Source organism: Macadamia integrifolia, chromosome 9 (assembly GCF_013358625.1).
Source record: "Macadamia integrifolia cultivar HAES 741 chromosome 9, SCU_Mint_v3, whole genome shotgun sequence".
Classification (NCBI taxonomy): Eukaryota; Viridiplantae; Streptophyta; class Magnoliopsida; order Proteales; family Proteaceae; genus Macadamia; species Macadamia integrifolia.
This window is the reverse complement of record NC_056565.1, coordinates 7869404-7893055: the sequence shown is the minus strand read 5'-3', so window position 1 is coordinate 7893055 and position 23652 is coordinate 7869404. Positions and strand designations below refer to the sequence as shown.

Here is a 23652-nt window from a genome sequence, read left to right as displayed (position 1 = left end):
TAACAACCATTTCTCACGGAAGGGGACGGTTGATAGAATCTTTCATATTAGGGGGGAGGGGAGGGGAGGGGAGTGATATTTTTGAAAATCTCTAGGGGAGCATGAAATTTTGTTAATGTACAGGGGAGCGAGTGATATTTCCTCATCAAACAAAGTGAATGTTGTCCTTCACTTTGTATCCCCCTTAGAACCCTCCCACCTTTTTTCTTTGGTACTTCTGTCTCCACAATAGGACTTCTAATCTAAAAACTAGTACCAAAGGAAAAAGGTGGGGGGTTGTACTAAGGGGGATACAAAGTGAAGGACAACATTCACTTTGTTTGATGAGGAAATATCACTCCCCTCCCTTGTAATTTGAAAGGATTGGTCTTCATCTTGCATGGTTTGCACATCTTTCCTATGGTCCTTGTTGAGGTGTAAAGGCCATAACTTCCCTCATGATGGGAGGATGCAGAGGAGGTCATACAAATGGAAGTTTGGGGAGGAGTTTGAGGGCGCAGTGCTTGAGAGACACTCAGCACCAGGGGTTGCATATGATAGTGATGAGGATACGTATGCTGATGTGGAGACAGAGGCAGAGGCAAGAGAGATACAACATGCTAAGGCAGCCAACAGAGTTGCACATTGGCAGGGGCAGGATAAAGGCAGGGAGTTCAAGGAGGTGGTTCTTCAAGCATACTATGACATGGCCACCTTTGTGATACAAAGAAAGGAATGGTTCCGTTGGCGGCAACAATCTTGTATAGGTTTTGAGCCTTCTCGGAAAACTATGTGGTATTGACATTGATGTATTGTTAAATGGTTCTTTTTCTTCATTTTTAATACATATTGCAATTTATTTTATTGAATGCATGCTTTAGTGCTAAATTATGGGTAGAAAAAGTAATATAAGGGAAAGGACATGGTAGGCTACGAGATACACTAGCAACCTCTAAGGGTATGAATATGTGTAATTATGCTTAAATAGTCTTGCCTTGAAGTTTTATATAAAATTCAAATGTTTGATTGCTTAAAAGGCCATTTCTATCAGGAAAAGCTCCCCCAACCTTGATTCTATCAGGAAAAAGCTCCAGCTTTAGAAATGCAAGCTTCTCTCTTACACTGGTCTCCTGGTCCTCATCAAATCAATCCTTCAATCCCTGTATCTCTTCTAGTTTGGAATATTCTCCATCCTCGCCTCCACCTCCAAAGCTATTGACTCCCTTCTGTGCTCCTTCCTTTGGAAAGGAACAAAATCTTCCAAATTCTTGCATCCCATTAGCTGGTTCAAAGTCTGCTCCCCCATATTTGAAGGGGGTCTTGGTCTTAGATCCATAAAGGATACCAACTCTGTTGGCATCCTCAAGCTCATTTGGAAAATTGCCTCCAAGCATCGTAGGATCTGGGTCTCATGGATTTATGCCTCTCCCCTTAAAAACTTTGGTCTGTGGCCCCCTCCTCGGATGCTTCCTCTATATGGAGATCCATTCTCAACTCCAGGCCTACTGCTCTCAGAGGTCTCTCCCTCTCTATCGGAAATGGCTTGTTCACCTCCCTTTGGCTTGACCCATGCCACCTGTCGACATTCTTGTCAATCTCATCTCCTTTAGATCCATCTATTCCTCCGGACTCCCCAGATTTTCTCTGGTCTCTTCCATTCTCACCCCATTTGGATGGTCCCCTCCCAGTTCTCCCCCCTCTCTAGGACATTTGGTCGGCCCTCCCTCCCATCCCCTCTGGTCATCGTGGCAGGGAGGATATGATCCTTTGGAAGCCTTCCTCTATGGGCTCCTTCACTTCGGCCTCTGCTTGGGATTCATTTGTACCGAATCTTCGATTGCTCCTTGGCATAAAACCGCATGGGTTTAAAGGCCACATCCCCGGTCATAACTTTACTATTTGGTGTGCCCTCACCAGTTGTCTCCCCACCCAATCTTTCTATATCCACAGGCTCATTCAGGTCTCCCCATCTTACTGCCTTTGCTGGAATAGCACTGAAGATGTCAACCACCTCTTCTTCTCCTGCCCCTTTTCTTCAGTGTGGAAGATGGCCCTCAGATCCATTTGGCCATCCTATAGACCCACTCTTCCTCTGTCTAGAGAGTGGATCTGGATTGATATGACTTTCGGTGGCTCTACCATTTGCGATGCTATAAGGAAACTCACTTTTGCGGCAACTATCAACCACATTTGGATGGAGCGAAACCTTTGGAGATGGACTTCTGACTCCCGTTCCTTTGAAATGATTTGGGATGCCATCTACTTTGAGGTCAGTTCTAAAATTGGCACTATCAGGCACAACCCAGTCAGGAATACCCTAAAGAACATGCTCATTGTTGTCTCCTGGGGTCTACCTTCTTCCATCATTTCCCCCTTGTTGTCCCTCTGGATATGCACCCCGTTTAGTTGGGTCTTCTGGCCTTAGGTCCACTTTTTGGGCCCCTTTGGGTTTTGTATTCTCCATTTCCCCTGCTTTTCCCCTTGTATATTCTTTCTTGTGGTAATAAATTATTTATTCATAAAAAAAAAAAAATGGCCATTTCAAAATTTTGACTGAAATGTACCATATCTCAACCGGAATTTTGGTAATTTTACTGTACATTTCGGTTTTGACCAGGGTAATCTCTAACCTTGTTGTCACTAAACATGGTCAGTAGAATCTGACTGGATAGGAACCTCGCCTAATCATTGTTATAAGGATGAAAATTTCAGATGGACTTAAAAGGATTTATTGTTTGAAAGTGGTTGTTAGTTTTAAACTCTTAATTTTCTTAAGTTTAATATGTTCCTGGAAATGTACATTGGTTTCCTTTTTTCTATTATGATCTTGTTGGTCTGCAAAATTTAAGAAATTAGGTTCCATTGTGGACGTAATTTATAGCTTATGCTTCTTGTATAGCCTAATTCACATGTCCACAGTTCCAAAAGCTGCCATGGACCATATCTTGCAGTATCGAAGGATCACATCCAGGTGCATCTTCTTATTTATAATGTTGAGCTGATATACATGCCTATTGCAGGACATGCAATTTTCTCACAATTTTTATTAGATCTCCTTGCAATGATCATTATGGTTGAATTGGTAGGGACCAAGGGAATTTTATGATGGGCCTCTTATCAAATGCATTAATTCACATGTCTCAGTTGAAAAGTTGATGCCTTGGAGAACAATTATAGGTGGCTTCATATTTAAACAAATTGTTGCTTTGTTTCTGTTAAAGAATATACCCTATATACTGTGGGGGTACAGTTTCATGTCTACCACGATATGGGGGACTGTAAGAGTATTGATTCTGCTACTCTCCCAACAGTGTCTCCCTCTACTTTTTCTCTCTCTACTCTCCTCTCTCTTCTACTGCAGTTACTGGTTACAGATCCTGGTTTGTCGCAGTTGCTCTAGCAACCATGGCTGATGGGTATGAATCTCAGTTTTGAATTTTAACATAGTAACATCAGGGTACACTGAGGCTGTTCTATTAGGGGCTAGGATTAGTAACTTCAGCTCCATCAAGTCCTAATATGGTGTCTTTTCATTTTTATCCTTATTAATCCCAGTTTAAGACGGTCTAAATGGGTAAAGACTAAAAGCCTCAGACTGACCCGTAGAAACTAGGCAGTTCCGTTGGGTTTTAAGTTGTGTCATTGAGCTTTTGTTTGGTGGCTGCAACTTTGGAAAGCCATTCATTCAACCTTATGTCAATCCAATGTTGAAATCTGTCCTGTGGTAAAACATCACCATTCACACCCATTAAAGAGAAACAGGCAAGTTAGAAATGTTGGGGCACATTTGTCACCTTAGGCATATATATAGCTAAAATAATGGTTTAAAGGTTGTCACTGATACTATTGGGATTTGAAAGATATGTTCCATTATTTACAAACTAAGATATTTTCTACGTTTCTTGGATTCCATTGTGTTTGGTTCTGATTGCATTTTCTTATTTTCCTTCTTTCTGTTGTTTCTTCTTTTTGGTGGCTCATAAAGTAAAATTTGTATAATGATGCAGTTAAATCTTCTTTTACGTGAATGAAAAGAGTGAATATAATTTTTTGGTTGATCTCAACAGATGTTCCCTAATTTCATTAATCATCATTGCCTGATGCAAACTCATGGAAATGAAAACCTTTGTAATAGTGACAATGTTGATCTTGAATTTTCATGTATTTCTTTAATGATGTTATTTTTCCTTCTTGTTCTTCTTATTATTTTCTTGTTTGTTATCATTTTTTGTCCTGTTGAACTTTATCAGCAATAGCAGGAGCCTCGTGCATTGGGTTGCTGTTTTTTTAATATATATATATATATATATATTTTTTACATGCAGTCTTATAAGAAAACTGAATATAAGTTTTTCCTTTGCTAAAGAAAGGTAGTTCTAGCCTTTCCTTTTCCTTAAAGTTACTCACCCGGTGAAGAAAATAAAGAGGATATTTGAGAAATTTCTATATTAATTTGTTTTATGAACCAGTCTTTTTTTTTTGTTTTGGATGTCGATTTCATGGTTTCATTATGATTGGATGGAGACTCAATCTATGAGGTTAGCATATTCGTCTAGGTAAATGTTATTGTTTTGTTCAGCTTGACACATAAGTTGGTGTGGCATTTGGGTTGTGAAACATATTTTGGTTGAATTCACAGAAGGTTGGTTAAATTGACAAAATTTTAGATATTGAAAAGTGGTTACCCATTTTATGTTCTTGTATTAGTAGTGAAGATCTAGATTGTGTTGTGTGGGTTTTTGTTTGTGAAATTGCAATTTTATCCCTATGTGAGATGCCAAATCTGAAGCATGTATCCCTCGTGGTTTTCTTTTAGTAAATGAGGGAAGTTAAACCCTAGAATATAGAGTTACTTATTTCTGCCCGAGCATTTAACCATTGCACCAAGTGAAAACCCATATGCAACAATATTTATCTCCCTTTATCTTGATAATTTTCACTGTTGTCATGAAGAATGAAGAGAAATAACAATCAAATTCTCTACTCAAAGTTCTAGCTTTGAATTTGGCCATTGCAAGAGTTCGATTTTCGTTTTGCTTCATTTTGAGGCTGAAGCCTCCTTTGAGGGGTATCTTAAAAATAAATATGTATGGTGCTAGCCATGGGAATCCTAGTCCATAGTGGTGGAATCATTTCTTGGAATTTTTTGGGCTGTGTTATTTTGGCTTTTGCTAAATATTACGGTGAAATAATGTTTTGACAGAGATTAAGGTGGCTTTTTTTTTGTAGAGAAAGGGATAGCCCCTAGGATGAAGCCCCCATACGGCAAGCAATGCTTCCGTAGGACCAACGAGCAATAGTGGGGCATGCCTATGCGAACCCACAACCAGCCGACTCAAGCGGTGATGAGGCAAGGGCGCTTCCTTACACTAGGCTACCAACCGCGTTGGCGGTTAGGGTCGCCTATGATACGGGATTAATGGCTGTTCACCTAGGTTATGATCAAATTGTTTCTGACTGTGATTCTCTGATGCTGGTTTAGGGTAATGTTTGGTCAAACTTTCAGGGTTGGGGGATTTGTCAATAGTTTGCTCATCTCTATTAGTTGAGTGACAAGGTTCGTCTGGAGGTCTGTAATGCTTTTCGGGAATCTAATCAAGGGTCTGATGTGTCAGCGTATTTCTGTTGTGGGAATGGTAGGGATGTTGTCATTGATTCTTATGACTCTATGTTGTGATTGTTATGCACTTGTTTTTGAAGATAGGTTAGGTTTTGGAATTTTAAATTCAAGGGATTAGAAGGGTTTTGAGGATGGGTGGTGTGTGTAATTTGTCTTGAGTTTGAGGTAAGGAGGGATGTACCCCCTTGCATCTCTCTACTAATAAATTTCCTAAGGGCTGCCTGTGGCCAGTGGCCCTGGAGTTCCGCTGATATGTGAATGTATAGATGGATAAGATGCTAGTCTAGAAAGGATAGATTTAAAAATAAATACACTAACAGAAACTTGGGTTTAGCACTAGTAGGTGACATGATGAGGCAAAGTCCATTGAGATGTCTTGGTCGTGATTCAAAGACCAATGACTGTATCAGAGCAAATTTCCTGTCAATTCGTTTACCCTGATAGTTGCTTACACCACCCCCTCATCTGAAAAGTGGACTCAGTTGCTTCAACAGAATGAAGAAATCTTAAGAACCCTCCAAGCTAACCAGGCTGTGCAGGAAGCATAAGTTATTACCTTCCAAGACATTACCACAAGACTTGATGCCATAGAGACACTCATTCTGAACCCAGACAGACATCAAAACCACGTTATTCATGATAATGCGCTGCCGCCTCGTGAGCCATGCTCTCTTCAACGGAATGAAGAAAGCCTTGAAAGCTCTCCAAGCTAATCTAGAGATGCTTAAAGTTGTCCATCTGTTGATGTTAAAGATGAACTGGATAATCCGATGAAGGTTGCTTCTAAAGAACTGATCGATGTCCTGATCTCATTTTTAAAGCCCCACCATCCGATTCCAATCAAAATCATATCATTGGTTGACGATCATTAGGAGATTGTGACAGTTGATCGTGAGTGTGCTGGATCTTTACCCCATCAAAGCCGTTGATCGAGGATGTTGATCGAGTGGTCCTGATTCTCTCCTTCTATAGAACTCGTCCACGTGTTTTTCTAAACATCAGGGGAATTGATGTAGTAGTGCTACGATGGGTCGACCCAAACCCGCTCTAGAACTTGGTCCAAGAACCAGATCCAATTTGGGATCAAAGTTACTGATTTGGGTTCAAGGATATTGGAATATTCTAGGATCTTATTTATTTGTAATCTTTTATTTGAGGTAGTTTCTAGAATAGGTAACAAGTTTCCAATTTGAGTCCTTATTTGTTTCTAATTCTGTTAGTCTAAATTTAGGAGATTTTATTTTTGTTTGTCTTTGACTTTAATTAGGAAGTTTTGATTATGATTTATTATAAATTAGGCATGTACCCAAGTCATGGAAAATTAATGAAGAAGAATTGAGTTTGAGTAATGCCTGCGTGGCTGCCTCCCTTCCCCCCTTTCCGTCTTCTTCGAGATCTCTTCTTTTCCCCTTCTCTCTCTTGTCTCTTCCTTGTCCAGCAAGACAACCCCCCTCCCTCTTCTTCTTCTTCCCTGCTATCTCCCTATCTACCCTCCTCTTCTGTCTTCCTTTCTCCTTGTTCTCTCTTCTTTCCTGGTTCTCTGTTACTGCGTTCTTAGCAGTCCAGTAAGGAAGGTACTGAACCCTCTTCCCTTCCTTCTTTCCTTTTCTGTTTCGTTTCCTGCAACTTGTGATGCAAGTAGACTGAAAAGAAATTGTTTGAACTCTCATCTCCAATCTGCTGGACTTGAAGTTTGGGCTGAAGGTTACTACCTTGTAGGCGACCCTAAGCCCTAGGTTTTCAACACCTGGATCCCCTTCTTTAGTACAATGCTTCCCTGCAACCGAAACAGAGTACAACCCCTTCCGCCAGGTCTTGTTTCAGAATTTTCCAAGCTAATCTGAGTCTGTTGGTTTGAGGTGTCGTGGGTTACTATCGGTAGGGCTGAGACTTAAGAATTAATCCCTGAAATTTCACTTCGAGTGGAGCCCACAAAGGTGAGATCAATCACCCGAAAACCAGACTGGTTCTACCGCCCTTGCTTTTGTCTAGAGGTTGAAGACAACCTAAATTGTGGGAGTTATTTCAAGTTCCTTTATTCTGGTTTTCCCATTATACCCCTATAAAGACCCTTTATGCCACTTTGTCCTTTAATCTCTCTTTATTTCCAAATTCAGCCTTGAACAATATTTTAAATCCCACTTGTGTCCTCTCTCCTTAACCGACCCATTCAAACATTAGAGATTTCTGGTTAATTACAATAGTGCCACTAATCTTTGCTATTTTAATTTAATTACAAGTTTGTCACTACCCCTTATAAACATCAACCCATTTATTGTGTTACTGTTTTGCCACCTAATCGTAGTCTGAAGTGCTTAAGATCTTAAGTGGGCCCACAACCATCCTAGTTGGTTCTCCTGGGGCCCACCAGCCCCGCATTAGATATGGTGTAAGTTGAATGCTCTAAGTGAAAAAGGAGTAGCGAAAGATTATTAAGAATAAAGTGGTCATAATATATGGAGTGTTTTATCATTTAAATAATGGACATGGCCTAGATGGAGGAGTAGGATCTGAGGTCAAAAGGATAAATGGTTTTAAGACTGTCATTGTAAGAGAACCGACGTGCTAATTATTTGAGCAACTATTCAAGCAGTATGTTCTTCTGAAGGAAAACTTTCATTTGGAAATTCGAAGCACAAATCAAATTGCGCTTCTATGTGGAAGAACCCTCTAGTTAAGATCCTCATAAGTGACCATCTTGTTCTTTTACTGATGAATTAGTTATAATCCTTGGGTTATGGTCATCCTTCCTTGCCTTATTCTTGGTGATTCCTGGGTGGAACATTTGCTACATTCAGCTATTGTGGATGACCTTGTGAGTAGGGTTGTCAATTGGTCGGTTCGGTTTGGTTTCACTCCGGTTGAATCGGTTTCGGTGTAGGAATGAGGGAGACCAAAACCAATCCGTTAAGGAACTTTGGTTTTCGGTTGGTTTCAGTCCGATTTGGTTTCGGTTTTTCAATAGCAGGTTAATATCGGTTTATTATTGGGCTTGAACCGTAATGAAATCTTATATTTATAACTTATAGTGATAAGAGTTGATGAAAAAAACATTTGAAATTTATAGTTGTATGGAAAAGATAACTAATATTGAAACCAATGGAGAACAAAATTACTAAGAAAACTAATATTGAAATCACAAAATGAACCCTATTATCCAATCATTCATTTCATTATCCAACTAGTTTTGTATAGTGAACAAGGAAATGAATGAAAGCATTATTACAATTTACAAATCGATTTTTCTATTTATGACCTAATATTCAATGATTTGTAACAATTCCTCTTACAAAAAAAAAAAAAAAAAAAATTCTCACTAATATTGTAGAAAATGGATAGTCAATTCACAAATTTATAATCTCATAATCATTTTTTTTTAATCAGTTTCATTCGGTTTGGTTATTGGTCGGTTCGGTTTGGATAAGTTTTCAGCTGGTCCCAACATAGCTCAGTCCAAAACCAATCCAATAAGGATTGGGTTCGGGTTTTATTGGTCAGTTTTATCGGCTTGGGCTAGGTTTTGACACCCCTACTTGTGAGTTTATTACTCTTGGCTATCTACAAGAGACTTTGGAAAGAAAAGAGGGCACAGATCTTCAAGAATAAGTTGTCAAGTATGAATTATGGTTTTTCAAATTGTTCTTGCTTTATTTAATTTTGACTGCTTTCATTGGGTTTTAAGGGGGACGTTTCTTGTATTTCTATTTCAATTGGAATTTCATGTAGTGGGAGCCGCTACGTATTTGTTCAGGATGTGGGTGCTTTTGTAGTAGCCTCCAATTTTGGTGGTTGTAATTGCTAATTGTTGTTGGCCTTTGTTTTATTTTTGTTCCTTAAAATGTTGCAAATTCGTTATGTTGGGCTTCCAGCTTTTGGATTTCTACCATTACCTTATATCTTGGTTCTTTGCTGATTGTGTTGGACTAGGAGTCAGAGTTCTGTAATGTGATTTAATTATTGAGGGAGGGGAGCGGAAGAGCTTGTGTAGTGTGTTTCATTTGGATTTGTGCAAGTGTATACAATATCTATTTTTTTTTCTCCTTGCTGGTAGGTATAAAAGCTGATATGGTATCATGTAATGGGATAATTAGATAGCAATGACTTATTGGTTCTATTTTGCAGAGGAACTAATATGCTTTGATATGATATGTTTCAGTGCATAATAATGCCCATCAATACAACTTCTATCTTATTTGTGTCACGGTCCTTCAAGTGATCCTTTCAACCATGGCCGAAGTACATGCAACAATATAGGGGGAGAGAAATCTATTCTCTCTCACAACACATTACCATCAATATAGGGGGAGAGAAATCTATTCTCTCGCATAACACATTACCATTAATATAGGGGGGGAGAGAAATCTACCTCCTACTTTCATCTTCTCTCTTCTTATCTTGTTCTCTTGCAACCTTTAGATTCCAACTTGGTGTTAGGGCCCACGGTTTTGGTTTGAGAATCGTGGTACAAATTCTCTATAGTTGGTATTAGTATTGTTGGATGGCTGTTAGTTACAGTAAAAGAAAATTAGCATGTCAAAGAATCAGATTGTGAATTGGATGTGTGAGTTGTCAACCACACATAGCTGTGTGGATGGTTAATTGCTTGACTTGTTACTAATATATATATATATATATATATATATATTTTTTTTTTTTCTTATATAAGGGAAAGCAGAAATTCTGTCCAAAGTCATCTAAGAAAAATAATGGTACAGATGGTTTTAAGATCTACATGCAAGGATGGATTCAGTAGTTTTTCTCATTTCCTCCTTAGTTCAGTGGAGATTTCCACTATTGATTCTACATGAGTTTGTGTTAATTATTCATCTGCCATTTATCTTCCTCCTTTTTTGTTAGATGAAAACTACTTCATTTTTTTCGAATTGATAAAATTCTTTTTATTTTAGATGGTAAAGGGTGGGATTTTGGTGAAGTTGCAAAAATGGGCGTGGGGTAAATGCATCACAATTCAATCTTTATGGGACTGGAATTGTGATGTACCAGTTTTCTGTATGCTCCTGACATCTTTTACTTATTGGCATATAATAGGAAGCCAGTCTTTAAAAGTTTGGATTCACATCCTGAATATATTTATTTGCACTCAACTCACGATATTTATTTGAAGCTAATGAAAAGGAAACAGAATAGAAACCTATTTCCTTACTCTTGATTATGTGAAAAAAATGCAGATTTCCTCTTTCCAAAATAAGAATATTTCTAGAACATTGCCCGTAGAGAATTGAGAGGTTGTTCTTCCCCCCAACAAAACATACATTGCCACTTTTGGTGCTGATTTTCCATAAAAAATTGGTAATTTTTTTTTATGATACTTAATGTCGACAATAGAGCTAGATTGATCACCTGGTTGGCACTTCCAAACTGCTCAATGAGTTTGCTAGGGTTCAGAAAGGGTCTATCCAGAGCTCATGAGGCAATCTTTGAAAATCCCACTGATAAGCCCAAACCTCCTATTGAACAACCATCAAACCTGAGCTTCATTACAAGTTGGGGGGATGATATCATTACTCTATGTCTATGGATTTAGGGTGGTGATTGTCCTTTCTCTCACAATAGTACCCTCCTTCATGCTCTTTGAATGCATCATGCACCATTTTGACCTTGATTGGATCACTCGAATAGATAATAAGAAAATCTGTCAAGACCTCTTTGTAGATTCTTTGCCTGGGTTCCTTGATTGCTTGTGTGAGTGCTGATATATTTTCATCTTTGAACCACACTGATTTTCCTTAAAAATTGGATTTCCATTCTATTTTAGTCATTCTGATTTATCAATGTTTAATCTATATTAGACTTGGTAGAATTTATCTCATTTTTTATTTTTTTTGCAAGTGGCTGGTGGTTAGATATATTTTTGTTGTTTATGTGAAACATTTATATATCCCTCAAAGTGATGAAGTTAGCTTCAACTTTAGTTAATTTTCTCATTATTTGCTTTTGTATAGATGTGAACCCAAAAAGCAGACGAGACCGAATCTGATTATGGTCTTAATGGGGGAAAAAAAAAAAAAAAATCAATAAGAAACGAAATTAAAACCGGTTGAAATCAAAAGTTCCTTATCTATTTCGTTTTAAATTAATCTAGTAATTGACCGAAACCGATTCAGCAAACCGACCGATTGACATTTGGCACCAATAACCACCTTAGGTGAGATAGATTGCTGATTGGAGCTATAAAGTTCACGTGGGTACAGCTTTCGTGTTTCAAATTTTGGCCCGTTAAATGGGAACCACGATACCTTAGCACTGAGTACTTTTTAGAAGAAAAAAGGAGAGTAACTTCTACCAAACAGGCGAGAGGAAAAAAAGAAAACTTTAAAACGTGAAGTTCATATTAAATCAGATCAAATCAAATGTTCTAAAAGTAAAGTCGAGAAAGAAAGCTGGTACAGAGTAAGGGTATGCTTCCAGCTGTTCGCAGGGATTTGTTAGGCCTCCTTGCTATTTCATTTAGCTCCGGAGCGGATATGAGCATGTTTCTCTATTCATCTCTTTCTGGTCTCCCCCTCTACTCCAACTCCACTAACCTCCAACACCGCCTTTCTCATCTTCCACCTTCCAATTCTCTCATTATAGCCTCCAATTACTCCACTGCAAGGTCTTTGATTACTACTCTGCACTTAGCTCCCAGAAACCGCAAAGTAGACATCACTTGCTGCTGCTCCATGACTGTCGAGCAGGTTTCATCGCTGCAGGTTTCTCCTATTTGTTTCTTCTTCCATTTCTGTTTTTTAGATGCCAATCGTCGTATCCTTTGGTTTTGTTCCTTCCATAGTTTATCAATTGTACTTCTACAGAAGCATTTATCTTACTTCACAATCCTTGCAGTTGCAGGGCCTTTTATCATACTCCAGAGCATATTGGGTTTCAAGATCTTTATTCATTTGGAATGTGGACCTCGGCAACTGTTTTTGCTTCAGTTAATTTTTTTTGGATGTTCTGCCCCCTCAATGCAGGAAAAAAGAAAGAGAGAGCGGGAGTTGAAGTATCTTGGACAGTGATACAATCCTCAACAAGTGGTTCAATTCCCCCTCACCATGCCCACAAAGAAAAAAAAAAAAAATTAATAAAACTGTGCCATGACATAGGCCCATGGATGTGAAAAAAGCCTCCTCAAATGCCAGTTAGCAGTTGCCTCTTTTGATGCTAGGAAGTGATGACATTTTCTTTTAGTTTTCTTTGACCATTTTTTATGAAGAAAGAGAGGGGACATAATTCGATGCATGTTCACATAATATACTTGAGAGAGAGGTTGGGTGCCTATCATGGGACATTTTTGGCCTCTCAATGCATCTGTGTTTAGCAACTAAGAATATATTTGCCTTTATGTTTGACTTTCTCATTATACCTACTGATGGCTCTTAATGTTATATCTACATGTATAAGGTATGATTTTCTTTGATTTATTGATATGACATCCATTTGGCTTACAATTTCAAGTTCTTGCTTCTTATACAGCTGATGGGCATTGCCCCAATGCTAATGTTTTATAGTGACCTGGTGCTTTAGATGATTTATTTGCTTACAACGGTCCACCTAGAAGCAGTGTCACTTTACCTTTGGGCTCCTACTGCTCAAGTTTACATCTTCTAAAATTCATGTAGTCCAGTTAGCTTTTCTGTTAGCTCCTCCCTTGCAAGCTCCCAATCCCCAACAAAGAAAATCACGTATCTTTTATGCCTTGTTCCTGAGAGGAGGTAGTATGTGCTTGGAGTGTGAATGGACCAAGAACTGGAAGGCTGTTACTATATCTATGAAGACTCCGTCTATCATCCTAGCACCTTGCAAAGTGAAATGTGCACAGCAAATGATCCATATGCAAGAGGGTATGGTGGTAATCTTTTTCAACCAAAACTTCTGAGAAAATAGTTTTGGTGTTGCTGAAGTTTAAGGCATATTATCTATCTTCACATGCCTCTATGTAATTGCATGCGTGCATATCTCTGCGTTTGTAATATGTTTGTACTGTCATTGAACTGGAGTTGCCTGTACTTTGCATATGAATATCTCATATTATGTTGATCTTTTCATCCTTTTGGACGAGGATCTCATCGGATGGGATGAGTACATTGTCGGTCAATCTTGATTGTGATAACTTAAAACCAGAGGGGTCGGATGGATTGGCTGATGAGAAACCTGTACTTTCTTCTTTTTCTGTTATCAGTATTTACTCAACATAAGGGATTTCAGGTTAATCTTTTACCCCTTGTTGTCTATTGTTTAATTTTTTCTTTATCTTTTGTATGTAGTATGTCTGATATACTGCACTGTTTAACGTACTAACAAACTTCTGCAAATTGCTCAATACTCATAATCTATTTTACCTACATTTTAGATGTTGAAGATAGTGTTGAGTAAAGGTAGAAACATGACCACCATGGTTTACCTTTCCAATTAAGTTCTGGGCTAGGGAGTGGCGAACATTGCTTTTGCTCGCTATGACTTTTCCTACTTTTTCCTCGTACGTGGTTTACAACTTAAATATATGTACAAGATGGATCTTCCACACAAGCAAACAAGGGTTGAGCATCATTTGAGAAATCTTTGCTGTCACTCTCTTCCAAACACTGCTTAGGATACTTTTGTTGATTCAATGTTCTCAAAGCCTAAAACCTGGTTTTAATGGCGATCCTTTTGATTGCACTCACTTGAAGATTACTTTTAGCTATCTATTCCTTTTTATATGCACTGTTGCAACTGCAGTGCTAGCGATCAGACTGTGAGTCTGTGACATGATTTCCGAGGTGGTTATCTTGCTTTCAGTTCTCAGGTAGTGTTTGAACCTAAGTTCCTGAGTTAACCATAAAGTTCCTTATAGTACTTCTAAATTTTTGCTTAAAGACATTGTCAGTGTAATATTAAGGCTTGTATTTTCCCTTCGAGTGGACCCGTTTTGCTTGACTAAGATGTGGATTGTCAGAAGTTTGTTGCATACTTCTTATTATTAATCCTTATTTGCGTTGATAGGCTGGGATGCAACTCAGGCTAGGGTGGGTTGGGAAACTAGTGAATTTTGAAAAGGGCCAAGCCCAAGGCCCATTCTATTGTAGTCCAAATTTATGTCCAATTTTTTTTCTTCCTTGGGGTCCAATATATTGGTTGATCAGCTTTGACTTTATATGTACTGAAGGAGGCATGATTATATATATATATATTTTAAGCACTTTCTCGATTGCAGTATGCTATGAAAATACTGCACAAATATATATATATATATATATATTTATATATTTCAAGCACTTTCTCAATTGCAGTATGCTATGAAAATACTGCAAGAGCACTTTTTGAGGGATAGGATGATCTATGTTGATCTAATAAACTATTGCCTCCTGATGAATAGATAGTCTGGCGGCTGGTAGAGAGGAAATTATTGAGGGTATTAGGTGCCTATTGCTAGAAGGGAACAATCTAATCTTAGGAAAACTTGCACGTTAGTGCATGGACATTAGAAGAAACAAGAGTTTTGTAATGTGGTTTAATTATTGAGGGAGGGGGAGCGAAAGAGCCTGTGGTATGTTCCATTTGGATTCATGCAAATGTATACAAAATCCATCTTTTTGGAAGCTGATATTATGGTATCATGTAATGGGATAATAATTAGATAGCAATACATTATTGGTTCTATTTTGCAGAGGAAGTGAGATGCTTTTGATATGATATGCTTCAGTGCATAATAATGCCCATCAATACAACTTCTATTTTATTTGAGTCAAAATCCTTTAAGTGATCCTTTCAACCATGGCCGAAGTAGATGCAAAGGAATACGAGAACATATGGTAGTAGTAGCAACTATGACAATGGAAATGTTGTAACAGTTGTTAGAAGAACATTGAGAGGTGCAAAGATAGATAATTTGAGGCATTAATATATATATGACTTGTAGTTCACAATGGGAATATTCTATGGTAGCATTAGGTTTTCTAGTACTATGTACTTGGTCCCGATCCCAATTGCGGATTATCTGACTTAGCGGCTGACATATAGTTTGGCTTTGTTTGTTTGCAGCCAAAAGCATTACTACATTAACTTGGATGTAGATGAGCTTGCTTACAACAAAGATTGTTGAATTGCAGATAAGTTTTGCTTATATCTTCTATTTGTTTCCAAGTATCATTCACGTTGATGACTTTAGAATAAATCCTTATTTGATGATTTATATGCTGCACATTTTCAGAACTGGTCTATCTCCTTCATTCCTTATTATTTACACCTTGTTTTGTGGTATTACTCTATGAGGGAACCATTAGGTGGGGGAAAGCGTCAGGGGACTCCTCACTGCCTAATCTTGACAATAAGACTTCTAATCTTAAAAAAAAAAAAGAAAAAAAAAAAGAAAAAAAAAAGAAAAAAAAAAGAAAAAAGAAAAAGACAAAGTGAAGGACAACATTCAATCTTGTTCGATGAGGAAATATCACTCCCCTACCCTGCACTTGGCAAAATATCATGTTTCCCCTAGACATTTTGAAAAATATCACTACCTTCCCCCTAATTTAAAAGATTCTATCAACCATCCATTTCTGTGAGAAATGACTGTTAAGTCATGAATTCACATTTCCTAATACCCAAACTACCCTCACACACGTGTAATACCAATTATAACATTTTTAAAAATAAAAATTGAAGAACGGATTCCTTTCTCTGCAACTCATTTTCTTTTTCAATTTGGAACCTGAGATCCTCTATTGGTGATGCCCAGTGATCGATTGCAGGTGCTTTGTTTGATCAGTAGTTGAAATTGAAAAGGTTTGAAGGGGAAGACTAAAGAACTTAGGAATCAGCAACGTGACCTTCTATAATCCATTTCCGTGAACAAGGCATGGCTATCCATCCCTTAGATCCACTGCACTTTCACAACATGAGCCGTCGAATCAAGGGTTGCTTAGCCCAATAACCGGCGAGCTCCTTATCAAAATGGGCCAAATTGTGAATGATCCCAATTCCATGAATTCTACGGTAATCAATCTTGTTTTTTGTTTGACTTGAGAAAGTAATGATCACCAATTGAGTTGTCACAAGGGTTGGGAGGAGACCCAGTAACAAGCAAGATTCAAGCTTTGCCATTGATGTAATTAGGGAATTGAGGATTTCTTTGGAGCCAAATCTTGTGCTGATGGTCCCAATCAGAAATCTTGGGGCCAAAAGTGTAGGTAATAATTGGGTTGAACTTAGGCTCCGCAAGTTCAGAAGGGTCTGTAGGATCACTATCATCACGAATCTTAGCAAGGATTTGATTGGTTTCCTCAATGAGGTTTTAGTTTTTGGCCTCAGCCTCGGTGTAGCCAACGAGGTTCCCTACGTCGATGGTGGCATGAAGGACAAAAACAGTAACGAAGCCATAAAGGATTATAATCTTGTGGTTGTTGAAAGTCTTTTGGATCTGATGGCCACGAGATAAGCCATAAGAAGATGTACGGCCGCTGAGTTTGGTAGTCGTGGTGGGAAGCGAACCACCATCTACTCCACTTTTCTGGCACTGTGTGGTTCTCTTGACCCATCTCTCTCTATCAATGTATATCCCCCTCTCTTTCTCCCTCTCTCTCTCTCTCTCTCTCTCTCTTTTTCTCTCTCTCTCTATATATATATCAAATCTGCAAAGGCAGAGAGAGAAACCATAACAGTGACAAGTTGATGATTCCATCATTGAGGAGTGTTAAAATAATAGAGAGTGAAGAGTGAGTGGTTGAGCCTGAAAGATGAGGAAAAAGACACCGGTCTAGGGGAACAACGAACACCGAGGATGTCTAGATTTTCTTCAAACCCTTTCGATTTCAACTGTTGATCAAACAACGTACCAACAATCCATAACTGGGCATCACTAATAGATGATGTAAGGGTTTAGATTGTAGAGAAAGATGAGTTACAGTGAGAGGAATCCTCTTCTTCAATGAGAAACACAAGTGTTAAGCAATGTTCGTCTAAGTGAGGGAAAACTTGGAAATTACAAATAAAATCAGGAATAGTTATAGAATAAAAGGGAAAAAGGAAAAGTGGAAGGGAAGAATAGAGAAAAAAAAAAAGACTCAAAAGAGGAGTCGTAGGAGGGGAATAAGGTTACCGACAAAAGGGAGTCTGCCCTCTTAGAGATGAAAGGCCAGCGAAGCTGTCGGCTTAGGGAACCAACAATAGAGACGCTGGCTGCAACAATGAAAGGGGTCGACGATCTCTTTTACTGACGATGGCAAGCAACGGTGGTTCCAGGGACTGCAGCGATTGGTGATGGAGGAGGGTCTTCAACCAGCAGGTCTGAGATCAAGTATGTTATTTTCTTCTTTTCCTTCTCTGAACTTCTATTTCTATCTTCTCTCTTCTCGTCTTCTTTTTTTCTTTTGGTTATATTCTCTCTCTCTGCTGTTTTGTTCCTCTTTTTTTGCTGCTGTTGGAACACTAGAGAGGGGTTTCGACTTAGAAGAGGTTGGTGGAGGTTTTGGTGGATTCTCTCATTTCTCTGCCTGCTCTCTCTTCTTCTTTTCTTCTCTTCTTCTTCTTTTCCTTTTCTATTGCTTTGGCAGAACCCTAAAGAGGTGTGGGGGATCGACTAAGATTTTGGGAGAGAAAAAAGGGTTGGTGGGTTGATGCGGTCGAAGGTTTAATCCTTTTTTTTTTTTTTTTTTTTTGGCAGTTCTCAGTCTTGGCAGAAACCAGAACTGAGAATGGGAAGAAGATAGGGAATGAAAAGAGAATGAAGGAAAGGATCCTTCGGCTCTGATACCAAGTTGATGGAGGGCCTTAGGGAAGAAAGGAAAGATTAGAGTAAAGGAAGGGAATCACACACTCACACATTGCACAAATATGACCAATTCTCATTCAAATTAATTAAGTCTAACTTGCCCATCGGTTACAACCTATATATAGGGAAAATAGAGACATAAAATTAGAAATTGAACTTAAATAATATCTGACCTAAACTAGGAAATAACCGTAAAAGGAAACTAATGCAAAGGAAAGAAATCCTAACTCCTATATTCAAATCTGGAAAATAAAAGGCATGAAATAAAAGAGGAGTAACTACTAATTTTATTTCCAACCCTTGTTGGACCAAAACCCTGGGTTGGATAGGTTCTTTTTGGCTCTTGGCTTCCAAATTCGGTCATACTGGTCCAACCAGGTAAGGGTAGCCATATGTGCATCATTGTAGAACTGCAGATAAGTTTTGCCTCTGTATTCTATTTGTTTACTATTGTTATTCACAACGACTGCATTGATGATCTCAATCTCATTGCTCTTAGATGGTTGGGAGCCAAGCTTACTTGGCACAACAGAAGATCAGGCAATCTTCGGGTGGCTTGTAAGCTAGATAGGGCCCTTGTCAATGAAGCTTGGCTTAACTTTTACCCCTCTTTGCATGCCTGCTTTGGCCTTCCTGGGATTTCAGACCATAGTCCCATCTCCATCCATGTCCTTCCCTTCCGCTCCTTTGGTCCTAAGCCTTTCAAGTTCTTCGACATGTAGATCTCCTTCCCAGATTTCCATCCTTTAGTCCGTAGTGATTGGAATATTCCCACCCCTCGCTCTCTCTCCCCTCTCCTGGCATTGCCAAAAAGCTCAAGAATGTGAAAGCAACACCCAAAAGCTTTGGAATTCTTCCACCTTTGGGAACATCTCCTCTCGGGTTGCCTCCTGTCGACACAAGCTCCACTCCATTCAGTCTAGATTCCAACATGATCTCCTCAACCCTGTCCGGTTGAGGAAGAGAAAGCTGCTGCTTCTGATTTATCATTGGCTTCTGGATCAAGAAGAAAACTTCCTCCATTAGAAAGCCCACATCAAATGGCTTGATTTAGGTGACTCTAATTCTTCCTATTTCCTTCTCTCCCTCAAAGCTATGAATAATGCCAATACCATTCCTTAGTTTATCTCCCCCTTTGGTATTGATCTATATTCCCCTGAGCTCATCAAGTCGGAAGCCGTCTCTCACTTTCAGGGGCTTTCTGGCCTCCCCTATCCTTGCCCCCATCCCCTCAACCTCCTTAATAAGTTTGTCCCTAATGAGTTCCTCTTTTTCCCTCAATCCATTCCTAGTGAGGAGGAAATCCTTTTGGCCATCCTATCCCATAAGGCCAATAAAGCCTTGGGTCTTGATGGCTTCAGTATGGGTTTCTTATCCGCTTGCTAGAACATTATCCACAACGACCTCATTCTTGCGGTGCGTAGTTTCTTCTATAACCCCTAATCAAATCAATGGGATCAACCACACTTTCCTTTGCCTTATTCCCAAAAAGGAAGGTGCGGTTTCCATGAATGACTTTAGACCCCATTCTCTTTGTAATCTCCTTTACTGTTCATTGCCAAAATCCTTGTCAATAGGATCCAAAAAGTCATTGACTCCCTTTTTAGTCTCAACCAATCCGCCTTTATTGTGGGAAGTATCATTTCAGATAACATTATTCTCTGTCATGAGATTGTTCATGGTTTTGACCGCAAGTCCCACTCTCCGGCTGCCCTCCTTAAGATTGACATCCATAAAGTGTTTCGAAACGATTAGCTAGGACTTCATATCCAATGTTCTAGTTCAAATGTCCTTTCCGACCTCTTTTGTTCACTGGACCACACTTGCATCTCCTCCCCATGATTCTTTGTCTTAGTGAATGGTAGCCTTACCGAATACTTCCCTTCTGGCTGTGGTATCCGCCAAGGTTGTTCCCTTCTCCTCTTCTTTTCTCCCTCTCCTTGGAAGTCCTTTCCCACTCCATCCAATCTGTCACTGACCTCCATTTCATTTCTCCCATCCCCAAATGCAAACCTCTCCTCCTCTCCCATTTAGCTTTTGCCGATGACATCATAATCTTTTCCAAGGCTAACCCTCTCTCCATCACCACTATTATGGCCATTCTCCACTCCTTTAAATCTCTCAGGCCTCAGCATCAACCTCCTCAAATCCAATATTTTCCTCTCGGGTGTCTCCTATGATGTCCAAGTCACCCTTTTGGAAATCTCTGGAATTCCATTGGGTTCCTTGCCTATTAAATATCTGGGCCTCCCTCTCATTTCCTCCAGGCACTCCTCTCACCATAGTTCTGCTTTACCTGACCAACTTAAGAAAAAGCTCCAACTTTGGAAAGACAAATTTTACCCTCGTCAGGTCGGTCCTCCAGTCTATGTACCTTTACTGGTCTGGTAGCTTTGTCTTTCCTGCCTCTGTGATTAAGTCTATTGAAGGTCTCCTCTGATCCTTCCTTTGGAAGGGCTCTGATTCCTCCAAATTCCTTTGGCATCTCAGCTCAAAGGTTTGTCTTTCTAAATCTGAGGGAGGATTAGGGATAAGAAGAATCAAGGATGCCAATTCAGTGGGTGTCCTCAAGCTCATTTGGAAAATTGTATCTAAGCATAAGAGCATTTGGGTCAACTGGATCCTCTTTGGGTTACTCAAGCATAACTCCCTTTGGATGGCCCCTGCCATCCATGATGCCTCTTGGATTTGGAGGAAGATCCTTGATCACAGGCCCATTGCCTTCTTTGCCATTTCCTTCTCCATTGGAAATGGTCAGACCACATATCTCTGGAAGGACCCTTGGCACCCTTTGAGCATCCTGTCTCATCTGATATCTCCCGGAGTTATCTACTCCTCTGGTCTCCACGCCAATGCTTTTGTTTCCTTTATCATTTTTCCCACGGGTTGGTCCTCCCCACCTCTCCTCCTCCTCTCCTTGATCTCTGGGCCTCTCTCCCTCCTCTTCCCCCTAGTCATAGAGGAAGAGAAGATAAATGCAGCTGGATCCCCTTTAATGGGATCTTCTCCTCTGCCTTTGCTTAGTCCTTTATGTAAACCTCTTCCCCGGTTGTCCTGTGGCATAAGTTGGTTTGGTTTAAAGGCCATATTCCCCGCCATAGATTCACTCTATGGTGATACCTGTCCAACTATCTACCTACCCAGTCCTTCCTCATCCATCGTCATATCCCCGTCAACCCTTTATGCTGCTTCTGTCCTCAGGGAATGGAGAACATCCCCCATCTCTTCTCCTGCCCTTTATCCTCTTTTGTCTGGAAATCTGTCATTTCCAAGTGTTGGCCGGCTAGGAGACCAACTCTCCCCTTTGATAGGGAATGGAACTGGATAGACATGACCTTCTCTGGTTTTTCTATTTGTGACACTGTTCGTAAACTAGCTTTCTGTGTAACCATTAACCATCTCTGGATGGAGCATAACGTTCATTGATGGACCTCCAAATCTCACTCTCCGGAAAGATTTGGAAAGCTATCTACTTAGATGTTACCTCCAAAATCCAAGCCCTCCATGCCCGTCCTGTTACCAACTCTCTTAGAAATACCCACATCATTGCTTCTTGGATCCTGCAGGTTGATCTCATCCTCTCCACTTGACGGAATTATGGTTATCATCCCCCTCCCCCTTTGTTGTTGTCCCCTTGATCATGATGTTATGCTTTTGTTCTGTTGTTAATCCCCCCTGGGTTGGCTTTTCCTTGTTGGCTTAAGGCTCCCTCCCCCCCTTTTCCCCCTTGTATATTCTTCTCCCCTTGGTAATGAAATATTTATTCAAAAAAAAAAAAAAAAAAAAAAAAAAAAATGCTTGCCTGAGAGCACTTGCATTTCACCTTTCCCCTCATAGTTCATTAGTTTGTTTTTTATGTCCATTTCTCATTTGGATATCTTTGTGTTTATTGTTCATTTCAGATACTATGGAAACACCAACTACCTATAATTCTTCCAATATGAAGTTAGATCTTTGATTTTTCCAGCCTAGTACAAGTACGACTAGAAACATCAGAACATAATAGAAAACTGACTAACTAATCAGTCCTCTCATAGTTAGAATAGGAAAACACCAAGGGAGGAGTCTGCACAATCTGCAAGACTCCTTCCTACTATTCTCACGACAGCCTTCTAACACCTTTAATAGCATATCTGGCTATACTTATATCTTTGTCTTGTATAAAGTTCTAACCAACCTTATTGATTTATGCAGATGCCAATGGAGATTTATGCGGATGAGATGCCAAATAAATCATTTGGCAACCAATATTGTAGCATTTTCACAGGTTTCATTTTCCCTGCATTAAGAAGTGGTGGAGTCTTACATTTATTATATAATATCATTATACTTTAACATGACAATCTCACCTTTTTTTTTTTGGGTGAATCGTCTGATGAGCAGTCCTATGAGCAAGGTTCTAAAACTTGGATTAGCCTCGGGATCGATCAATGCCAATACCAATCCGGCTTGGCTTGGAGTATTCGACAAATTTACCCATGATTTTAAATAAATTTATTTCATTTTTACTCTTGGGCAGTACCTGTGTATCAGGATCCATTTGGTCTGGACTCAGGATTAGGGATCGGTCAAGGCCAAAACCTATCCGATCCTGCCAATATTGACCTATCCAATCCGAGTTTTAGAACCATACCTAGGAGTAGCTTTAAGGTTTTGTTAACCTCACTAAAACGACCTTGCAGGTCACTGACTGTTCTGTTTGAATACATTACATGGAATTGTGGCCATCAGGGAACTAAAAAAATTGGGAATATTAAGAGGAAAAAAAAAAAACAGTATTTTTTTAGAAGTGATTGGACTGATACTCTCAGAATCTGAGGTTAGCATATTTGTCTTCGAGAGAAAAGAGGGCACACATCTTCATAATGAGTTGTTAAGTATGAATTATGGTTTTTTTAAATTGTGCTTGCTTTATTTAATTTTGACTGCTTTCATGGAGTTTTAAGGGGGGGGGCGTGTATTGTATTGCTGTTCAATCGGAATTTCATGTAGTGGAAGCGGTTACGCATTTGTTCAGGCTGTGGGTGCTTTAGTAGTAGCCTCCAATTTTGGTGGTTGTAATTGCTAATTGCTAATTGTTGTTGGTCTTTGTTTTATTTTTGTTCCCCTAAAATGTTACAAATTCATTATGTTGGGGTTCCAGCTTCTGGATTTCTACCATTACCATTACCTTATATCTTGGTTCTTTGCTGATTGTCTTGGACTAGGAATCGGAGTTTTGTAATGTGGTTTAATTATTGAGGGATGGGAGTGGAAGAGGATGTGTAATGTGTTCATAGTTTTTAAGGCGCTGCTAAGGCATCGCCTT

The 23652-nt window shown here is 39.3% G+C and overlaps 1 long non-coding RNA gene across 3 annotated transcripts in view; it reads left to right on the top strand.

Annotated features, from left to right (window-relative positions):
* LOC122089126 overlaps nucleotides 1-18191 on the top strand; it is a 42117-nt gene extending 23926 nt beyond the window's left edge. For 2 of the 3 annotated variants that reach the window (XR_006143238.1, XR_006143239.1), the window contains exon 8: nucleotides 13076-18191. This is a non-coding gene — a long non-coding RNA (uncharacterized LOC122089126). The remainder of the gene's footprint in view (nucleotides 1-13075) is intronic. The other variant, XR_006143240.1, reaches the window with a different exon arrangement.
* Nucleotides 18192-23652: the final 5461 nt, after the last annotated feature.